The sequence below is a fragment of the Phalacrocorax carbo genome, chromosome 4 (genome assembly GCF_963921805.1).
Source record: "Phalacrocorax carbo chromosome 4, bPhaCar2.1, whole genome shotgun sequence".
NCBI lineage: Eukaryota > Metazoa > Chordata > Aves > Suliformes > Phalacrocoracidae > Phalacrocorax > Phalacrocorax carbo.
In genome coordinates, this window is record NC_087516.1 from 83,650,665 (window position 1) to 83,660,689 (window position 10,025).

The 10,025-nt window shown below is 45.2% G+C and overlaps 1 long non-coding RNA gene across 1 annotated transcript in view; it reads left to right on the top strand.

The window, feature by feature from the left end:
* The window catches only part of LOC135313307 (uncharacterized), a 32,455-nt gene extending 24,854 nt beyond the window's left edge, over positions 1–7,601 (top strand). Inside the window, exons 2-3 of the long non-coding RNA XR_010372923.1 lie at positions 4,685–4,865; positions 7,280–7,601. This is a non-coding gene — a long non-coding RNA (uncharacterized LOC135313307). The remainder of the gene's footprint in view (positions 1–4,684; positions 4,866–7,279) is intronic.
* Positions 7,602–10,025: the final 2,424 nt, after the last annotated feature.

Sequence of the window (10,025 nt, forward strand, 5' to 3'; positions counted from 1 at the left end):
GGATCCCTTTGGAGGGTGATGGTCTGTGTTTGGAACTATGGACAATAACTGTATTTGTCTCTGAGAATCAGTGCCTGGGATGGCTCATAGTTACTTGGCCTGTCCAGCAGTCAGGGGCAGTGCAGCAGAGGGAGAGAGACATGTGTCTGTTGGCTCATAACCTGGCCAAAATTGTACTTTCTGTGCAGTAGGATATATGTAAAAGAATCGTGAGTTCTTTGCTGCATTTTCATGCAACAAATGGACTTTTCCTTGTTACCTTTTTCTGGGGTGTTTCAGTCTTAAATTTTTTTTTTCTCGTGCATTAAGCTACAGCATACCCTCGTGGGGTAGTAAGGGCTAAATTCTGGCCTATCACAGCAGGAGTTATAGCTGCTTAGGCTAAACCTGACTTTGGCCCTGAGCCTTCCCTGCTCCCTTGCCAAAGCTGAAATTGCCAGTCCTGTTTTTTTTTTTTTTAACCTTTTTTTTTCCCCCTGTGGTCTGTAATCATTCTCTGTGATGCGGTGTCTGTTTCCTGATCACTTGTGTTGGTACACAAGCAGATTGATGAGCAAACCATTGACAAAGTCCTGATGGTAGAGGGGGTGATGATGAATTGAGGGCCATTATAGCAGGTATTGTGCACGTTCTACCAGCTGACACCGAACTTCCCTTGTAATGCCAGTTGCCTTCTATCATCTGGTAAACGGATTGGATGCAGGCTTCTCCCAATTAAAGCCAGTGAGGTCATATACTTCCTAATTACAGGCTAGCCCATTGTGTCTAAATGTGACAGACATGTGCTTGGAAAATTGCTTTTAATGCCTAAATAAACATGATGAACTAAATGGCAGATTTGAATTGTAATTGAAAGTGCTCAGCCTCTTGAATTTTGCACTGACTTTCTGACAGCCACTTGTACTGCCGACCACCCCCATTTGGGGACGCTTTATTCTTGGCATAGGAATGCTGTTACGTCGCGTGTGGGCCCTAACCCTTTCCCTTTCTCTGGGACATAAGTCTTTTACAAACATATGCAGCAGGATTGCACAATGGAGAGTAATACAGCCCTCCTGGAAAAGAGGGAAGGATTGCGGAAAAGGAGAAAACCAGAGTTTACACCAACAGCTAGAGTGGGTGAGCGAGGAGGTCTAGGGGAATGCAAGTATTACAGTACAACGCAGGATGGTTAAACAGAGAGACTCTGAGTATTCCTACGAAATCCCAAGTGACTGCCGTCACCATCCAGGCTGGGACATGTCTCCACATGGGCAAGTTCTGCTCCCAGGTACTTGGTGAGCAATCTGGACTGTTTCCAGACAAGCAAAACCAGTCGCTCTTAATTCAGACCTCAAGCATAATGTTGCCGTCTTGTGCTAAAACCTTGACCAAGAGAGGATGAGATATGCGTAGATGTTCAGGAACCATCTTTTTGGGATATATGTATGTTAAATAATACACTTAATGCTGGACCAAAGGCAATTTAAGTGTTGCATTTTGTCTGGAACTGAAGGCAAAATGCTCAGTTTCCCAGTCAGCTTGCTATTGCTTGCATATGTATTAGTTTCTACTGGTAGTATTCCCTGCAGGATTATCTAAACTGGCTAAAGCCTCGCTTGCTATTTTCCTGTGTTTTATAATGGTTGTCAATATTCAGTGCTCACTAAGTCACAAATGCCTGCTGTGCCTGGCTTTGCTCTGCTTCTGCTCCGTTCGTTCCCTAGGGCTAAGTCTGTGTCTGAAGGTTTTAGTCTGAGTCAGGCAACTGGGATTATCTGTGAAAATGAATAACCCTCCCAGCAGTGTCCAGCGTAGATGGTGCCATTGCAGAATGAATGTGGAGAAGGTGTGACAATGGTCAGAACTTGTTCTCCAGCTCTTGTGGTCTCAGGTCACGATTCAGCCAGCCGCTTAGATGCGTGCCAGGCTTTAGTGTGATGGCTAACGTGCTTGAGGCTGGGCCTGTGATGCTGTGCTGTGCTGTGCTAACGAGCAACCTGAATTCTTTGAACCAGTTTAGACTGACATCCCACAAAGCCCTGAAGCTTTAACTTGAAGAAGGCATGCGGTCTTGTTGTTGGCACCCTCCAAACCCAGCGATCCCGAAGTCCTTCCCGGCTGCCAGACACAGGCAAGCTGTCTGTCCAGGTACATGTTGGAAGGGGAGCTGAATGTACCTTTGTCTCCAGCCCTGTTTTTCCAGCAATGTCTGTCACTTGGCATGCAAATGCCACCAGTGACCTCAGTAGAATCATGTAGGTACCTTGAGTTAAACCTGAGCAGAAGGGTTTTGTCACAGAAGGATGGTGGAAAAGCATTGGGGTTTTAGAGCAAGGAATAGCTGAAAGCCAAGGTTTCTGTCAGGTCAAAGCCCCATTAAAAAATCAGGACTTTATGTAAGGAGTGAATTATTTTTACCTTCCCTTTCAAGCAATGCTAAGATCAGAAAAGGCTTGGATCAGCAGAGCATGTACTGACCGTGGCTTGTATCGCTCATTTTCGATGTCTGATTGTCACGTGAGCCTTTCAGTACTGTACCCGATCAGATGGGTGCATATATTTGCTGGCTTTAAAATAATACATAATCTAATCAAGCCTTCTGTTGTTCAGAAGTAAGCAGCCTTCCCATTAGGAGTGGGAGGCCATGTTTTTAAATCAGTGGCATTGGTTTGAAATGCTGCGGCAAGGTGGCGTCTTGTAGATCTTGTTTTAGCATGCCCTCGTATATGGATACAGCATAAATATGTGCATAACTTTAAGATTGCAAGCAGCTCTCTCCAAATCAGTGCTTGAGGTTATATGCCAGCATTAGCACCCAGCTGGACTGAGACTTACACCGACAGGTATTTTCCTGTAGAAAAATCAGCATATTTGCCTCGTGCTTCATTGCCGGGATCCTTTAATGCTGCCCGAACAGAGAGCACTGTCTTCCTGCCCCATGGCAGGGACGAGTTCTCTGAGGCAGGGCTGAAACGATTCCCTTTGCAAGCCGTATTTTATCTCTTGAACTGATGGATGTCAAACTTACGATGGTGTCAAGATAGATGTGAAGTGCTTGGGGCTTGCAGTGATGTATCGTGCCCTGTTGTTTTATGTTGGTAGCACGCTGGTACAATTTACATCAGCTATTCTGTCTTACCTTGAACTGTAAGGTACAGCAGCTGTTTACTTGATATTTACAGCACTGTAAGTATTTAGGCTATGCTTTTGACCAGAGCGCACACGTTTCACGGTGCTTTGCATCCTCTTGGACTCTGGTAGACCAATCGCACGAGACGCTCAGCAAGGAACAGCTAGCTTGAGTCAGTCGGAGAAGGGGTCAGCTCTGAAGATGTGGTATAAACTGCTGTTGAAGTTAAATCTATGTTCTCTCCAACCAGCCCTCTATTTTCATGACACTTGCAGGAGGTTAACTGTCTTAAAGAGTGTCAGTGCTCTTTCAGATTTTGTTACAGTAGACTAGTATACACAAAAGTTACCGGAGAAGTGGAAGGTACAGAGTCTGGATGGTTTTTTATTTTCTTTTTCCCACAGGAAACTGGGTTAAAAGTTTAAAATGTGAATAAAATATGGGGGTACTGATAGCGAAGCTAGGTGGGAGCTGTTGTTGAATCTGAACTTTTGTTGAATACATTGCTGAATCTGAGCCTTAAATCAGGTGTGCTGAAGCATGAAATGAAGGCTTTATTACCCCAAGTTGTGTGCTACGTACTGGCATGGGAGAAGGGCTGTTAGCTGCAGCTCTGCAGAGGATTTCTGTCCTTTGCAAATGATGTGACATCAACCCTGTTTGTTTGGCACAAGGTAAGGACATTAAAGGAAAAAACAAGTCTTGCCAGTAAGGGCTTCATTCCTAGGGTGTAGATTTAATCAACCAATCCGGTTTAAATGACCTGGCTGCTGGGAGAGGAGGAATGCTCAGGCAGCCAAAATAACAGCTTCGATCTCCCTCTCTGTAACTTTTTGTAAGGCTAGGTAAAATCTATGCAAATGCAAAATGCTCCTGTCCTTGGTGGGTGTATTTGTCTTAGCGTGAATGAAAGTAAGATTTCCCTGAGAACACTGGAGGCAAGTCTCCTGCTCTGCTGCAGACTCTTCGTGTGAGCTTGGCTTAGTCCCTTAGGTCAAAATCCTCAGACGTATTTGCACATTGACTTCCACATGATTTTTTGTGGGATATAGAGGGTGAAGTGGCTTTGCCAGTCCGGATCCTACTCTCTTTGGCTTCACCGATGCTATTTTGCCTGCTGTACTTGAAATGTACCCAGGCGAACCTGCCCCTGTCTGGGAGAGTTGTGTTTTCCTCCCTTGTCAGGGTGTTGTGACGATAAACACAGCAAAGATTGCAAAGTGCTTACTTGATAATAGGAGCCATATAACTACCTGACATGGATAAGCTGCTCTTTTGTGCATGTGTCTGGTAAGAAAAAGTGTTATTTATCCTTGCAGCATCCTCTGAGAATCGAGAGCTCCCTCTGGGTTTCACCTGATGCCTTTAGGCTGATTACTGCTGCAGCCATCCTCTACCTTATTCCCACGCACTATAATCCACCCATTAGCTCTTTTCCTCACTAGAATTTATTTACAGTGACCACCACCTCTTCTGCTGCATCGTGTGTAGGGCCTTTCTTTCTATCTCTGCAGAGTCCCATTGTACAGAAGCAAGTTTATGGCTGGAATTTGCTGTTCCTTTTCTTTCCAGATGGTTGCTCGGAGCCCTGCTTGACCTCTCAAGTACAGGCTCTGGACTCAAAAGCAGGAATTAGCAGGCTTTGTCTTCTCCTTCACAGCAAACTGTGAAGAACTTCAGCAGGAGTTTGGCTTCAGGGAGAGGCAATGTATCGGAACACATTGCAAAAGACACTTCGTGCAAGAAAACATGGGTAAGTAAATGAATTATTGTTTTTCTTCCTGTAGCTGGAACTTGCTTTCCAGCAGGGTTGGAAGGTCCAAAGACCCCTGCTGAAAAGAGAACTCCCTCGGGTGTCTCATGCAAATGATCTCATTCGCAGGGGTCCCTTTCTGCTTGAGTGGGCGATGTGGCACTCTTCAATCCTTTCCGCTCTGCCCTGCGTGCCCCTTTTGAGTCTGTCTCTGAGAGACCTTACCTGCAGTAGATGGAAAACTGGATGCCGCCTGTCGTGGCTCTTCTGTTCATGCCAACGTGAATGTTGGCGTTGGACATGGTGGTGACGAAATGCTGATGGAAAGGGCAGCATTTGCACCTCTGGACTAGACGATGAAAGCAAGCCGCTACATTTTTAGCAATAGAGGCACAACTTAGCCTGTGTGTAAGAGCAGACACTTGTGCAGGGAGATGAGGTGAGTTGCCTGTAAGTGCTTCCAGCACTGTATGAGTTTGAGACTGGACTCAACAGCTTGGAGCATACCTGTGCAGTGGCAGATAAAAGTCATTATTGGCGCCACCATCGGTATGTGGAGGCTGGAAGAGGGTCAGTCTGATATTAATTCTACCTGATTAGTGTAGGGCTACATTATGGTTTGGTAACTCATCTGTTTTGTTTCTGTATATTCTCCTATAATGGATCATTCTGTCCTAAATGCTTTCACATCCTGGAGTAAATAAATTTGTCTTATATGTATTACCCTGTGCACATGTGTATGTGCGGTGTTTGTTCTGTTACGTGTTTTGGGCTCCCTACAGAACATGGTAAGTTTACTCTCTCCTTCCAGAGAATTGATTTCTAAGAGCCAGTACAAAGTTCAAGTACACGCTTCTAAACATCAGAGACACTTTAGGCATCTGGAAAACTAGGACAAAGTTAACAAGTGTAAGAAGTTTTCAGGTAGCCTAAGAATGCATGGCCACTTGATATTCCTTGTTGCTTCTTGTTCTATTTGACTCCTTTCAAGTAACTTTTTTTTTTTTGTGCAGAAGGCAGCATTTTAAAAAGATGATCTCCTGGGTGGTGTTGTACAAATAGTCTTTATGGTGACCATTATACATTTCAGCCCTGGTTGTGTGCTGGTGGAAACGGTTGGGAGTCAGTTTCTGTTTGCTCCGTTTGTTTGTTTATCTTCTATAATTATAGCACAGTTTTGGATCCTGCAATATCTGCTTTTCGTCCTCTTGCTTGATCAAGCAAGATGAAGCAAATCTTCATCAGCTCAAAGTTTTGAAAATAATGAGTCAGAGCCTGCTGTCAGTTTTAGGCCATATAGTTCCAGTGAGAACTTTATGGCTTGTCGCTGGAAACAGAAAGGTTTCCAATAGGTGTGGGTATAAACCCCAAATTTGATCAGTTTCCCTCTAAACTTCCAGGATGGATTGTGGAATCAGATACAAACCTTTTGCTAAAACTGTACTCGCCTTTGTCCCCAGGCCAAGTTTTTATCTAAGCAGGTACTACGTAAAATCTGAGGATTTCAACGCTTGGCTCTACAGTGAGCAGATTTCTCAAAACGCAGGTTATCAAACATAGAAGCCAGCAGCCAGTACAGAGAGAAGCATACTGCGGAAGTCGAAAGGTTTTGGATAAGACATTCTGAAATTTCAAGTGTCGCTATCGGCAAGATAGTATGGTAGTGCTGTCTGTGTGTGTCAGCTTTAGGTGGAGGATGCCTGTCTCCTGAATCGCTGTCCAATGTAACAGCAAGATCATCCTGTTTTTGAAATGATGGCATTTTAATCAATTGGAAAAAGCAGCTTGAGCTGGCAAAGTTCCTCCTCTTTCTCCCCCCCTTTTTTTCACTCCCCTTTCCAGCACTCATTCCATGCAGCTAAACTGTGGCCAGAAAGATTTTGCAGAGAGCAGTTCCAACAATATTCTCTCCAGAACCAAGACACCCTCCGCTCCTTATTTCTGCCAGCAGCAAATTTTTAGGAGTGATTTATAAAGTCCCAGGCCTGGGGGCTTTGTAATGGAAATGCTGACAGACCCTTAACTGTAGCATTGTGAAATGCAATGCCGTAATACAATGAATAATATTCATGAATCTGCCATAATGCTGGATATTATCACTCATTACCATTGTAAGAAAGGGGTGATTAAACTAATAGTTACTGAGAGACATTTCTGGTGACAGGAGGCAATGATTAGAATGAACTGACTTCAATATACATTTAGAACTGGGAATAATGGGATGTGGCAGGAAGCCAATAAGTGAACACGGCCCACAGCTCTGATCAATGAATTACTTTTTTTCCGCTTTACAGCAGTACATGGTGTTTAATGAAAAATCAATAGCCCCCTGTAATTCAAAACTGTAATCAATCGTTTGACCTGAAGCTTTCCCTTTTTTTTTTCTTTTTTCCTTTCCCTGCCTCCCCTACCAGAGAAGATGTCTTTGGCTGACGACATAGCTCAATTGCAAGGTGCAGTACCTCGCAAGGCTCGCAGAAGGAACCTGACACGGGTCTCCTGCAATTTATACCAGCTGCAATGTATGTATTTATACGGAAAATCTGGAGATGGACTCGGTCAGATGTTGCTGCAGCCTCGCCATCCTTCTGCCACAGCCCAGATCGGAATGTGAAGTGAGAACTCTCTGCTCCTGCGTTACCCTCTCTTCACTAGCTGCAAGGAGTTTTATGGCCATTGGTCCCATGTGAATCTGGCATGAAGGCATCCATGGCCCGAGGCAAGTTGAGAAAGGTTGGCCCCTTTCTTTAGGCTGCAGCCACTTGTTCAACCCAGAGTCAAGAAACACTGCTGCTGCCCCAGGCAGCTGCCTTCCCTGTCTGTGTGAGAGAGAGCCTGTCTCTGCCCCTGCCTTTCACCGCAGCTGGGCAGAACTCTCTAGTTAGTAAAGCAGCCCTCTGGAGAGCTCTTTTGGGATGTCCCCTAAGTCCTTTCAAAACTGCAGATGATGGTGCATAGGTGTTGAGTGATGCTGCAAGCGTTGTACTGTTTCTCAAAGGAAAGGCCTTCCCACCAGGAAATACTTGGGCAAAGCAGGTCCTTCAGATTCAGCAGAGCTCTGTCAGTTGACACCATTAGATCTGACTTGTTAAACCTCTGCTTTATGTAGGTGTGAATTAATTCAGCTTTATTTTGAGCACAGCAACAGAGGCACAAGTGAGAGAAAAATAATGCAGTTGAGTGTCTTGCTGTCAGAAAAGTCAGAGCCATGCTTTTGGCAAGTAGGTAGGTCATGTCATCGGTGCCTTAGGCCTCCTGTGCCTGTCAAGGCTGTCAGAGGGGTTTATTTTAAAGATCAGGGAAGGGAGGAACTCAGTGTTGGGAATAGGTGGGAAATCCACTGGGGCCATTAGTGCCCATTGACTTAGGAAGAAAGATGCATAACCCTGGGTGTTCAGGCAGGTTGTGTTATGGATTACAGGAAAAAGATTTCTGTCTGAATTTTGCTGTGAAGTTGAAGATGCGTTGCTGGTAAGGCTGGCTATCCAGGGTTTTACTGGGCTAAGCTGACAGCAGGTGTGATGTTGGGCTCATGTGCAGTTGCTCCTGATCTGCATCAGTGAGAATAGGAAGAAAAATAAGACTGGTGTGTCTCAGCAGCACCTTGTTAAAAAGGTTAGTGAAGCTGATGAGCAGCATTTCCAGCCCAGGGATAACCTATTTGTATGAACCAATAATAAAACCCTGCTCTCAGCGAGTTCCCAGAAAGGACAGGTTTTGGAAAGCTAATGTTTTATTCGATAGCTGCTTGCGTGGGTTTTTTTTCTTCTTTTTTTGGTTGTTTTTTTTGTTGGTTGGTTCTTTGTTTGTTTGTTTTGTCTTTCCTCTCCCTTGCTGGCTTCTTGCTGTAGTCTTATCACCAGAATCAGACAGAATCAAACATAATCTCCAGCTATCAGAATCAAACATAATCTCCAAGGGTAGAAATGAAGCATCGACAATGGTAAAGACCTGCCTATTGCAGGATTTTTCCTAACAGCCTGTTCCTGGCAGTTTTACTCAGCCTACTTCTAAATGATTCAGTGACAAAATTACACCCTTTTCCAAGACAGCTCATAAACGGAAAGAGTTTTGCTCATAACCTAAGCTCTAAGATACCGTCTCAGTATGCTGGTTTTGGTCCCTCTTTAGCCACAGACTATGCAGTTTTCTTCCTTGAAGCATTAGAAAGAAACATAAATGGGTTAAGCTAAAATTTACAGCGTCTCTCTGGTTCCTCGCTCCCCACACCCATCCCTACCCCCCTGCTATTTGTTGTAGCGCATGAGGAGAAGAGAGCAAGCATGTCTCTTGGGTTTGACGGCTCCCTTCTGCTTCTCCGTCTTCTGTGGCCACTGCTTTGCCTGTTAACTGAATGGCTGATTTCCTGGCACAGAGACAACGCCGGTCCCTTGGCGGGAAGCTGAGCACACGCAATAATGCCAAGCAACACTTTCCCATGGATTGTGTGTGCCACAATTCTTGCTTGGTGTCATGTGCTGCCGTCTTCTGATTTTTCTTTCCATCCGGCAAAAATACATATGCCTCAGGACGGGGGGAGTGAGTGGGTAGAAACTGGATCTTAGTGGGCTGGAGCAAACACTAGGGTGGAGGGGCCAGGTTTCCTTAGGGGAACAGCTGTAGTCAGAAAAACGTGTGTATTTTGGTCTGTTTCAGAGCTTTGGATGGAAGCTGGACTGCAAAATAATATTCCATGTCATATCTGCACACACGCCTGTACACTGCTCTCACGAGAGGGTCGATCACTTCCCTGTCCACTGACATGCTGGGCCGGCATCTGTCATTGCACTCTGCGGACTGTGGCCAGGCGTGGCAGGTGTGGCCCAGGAGGCAGGCTCACCTCAGGTGAAAGCAGAGTGCTTTGAGCAGGTCTTCCACATCACTGGTTTAGGTTCCTGCTCCTTCTCCTTCATTCTCTCAATAGCGCTTTAACTTACATCACTGGCATTCCCTGTGTAACATCTTACTGACCTTGTGTTTTGCTTTGCAGAAAAGCTCCTTGTATTTATAGACTGCTCTTGAGAGGTATTGGTGGGGGGAGGAGGAGTTTGTTGGAAGGCGGGGAAATTGAGGCGGTCTTTGCAGGACCGCACAGCAAACAAGCTGCACGAGGCAGAAGAGAAGATCCCCTTTGAGTATTTACCAGTGGCCTGTGCATTT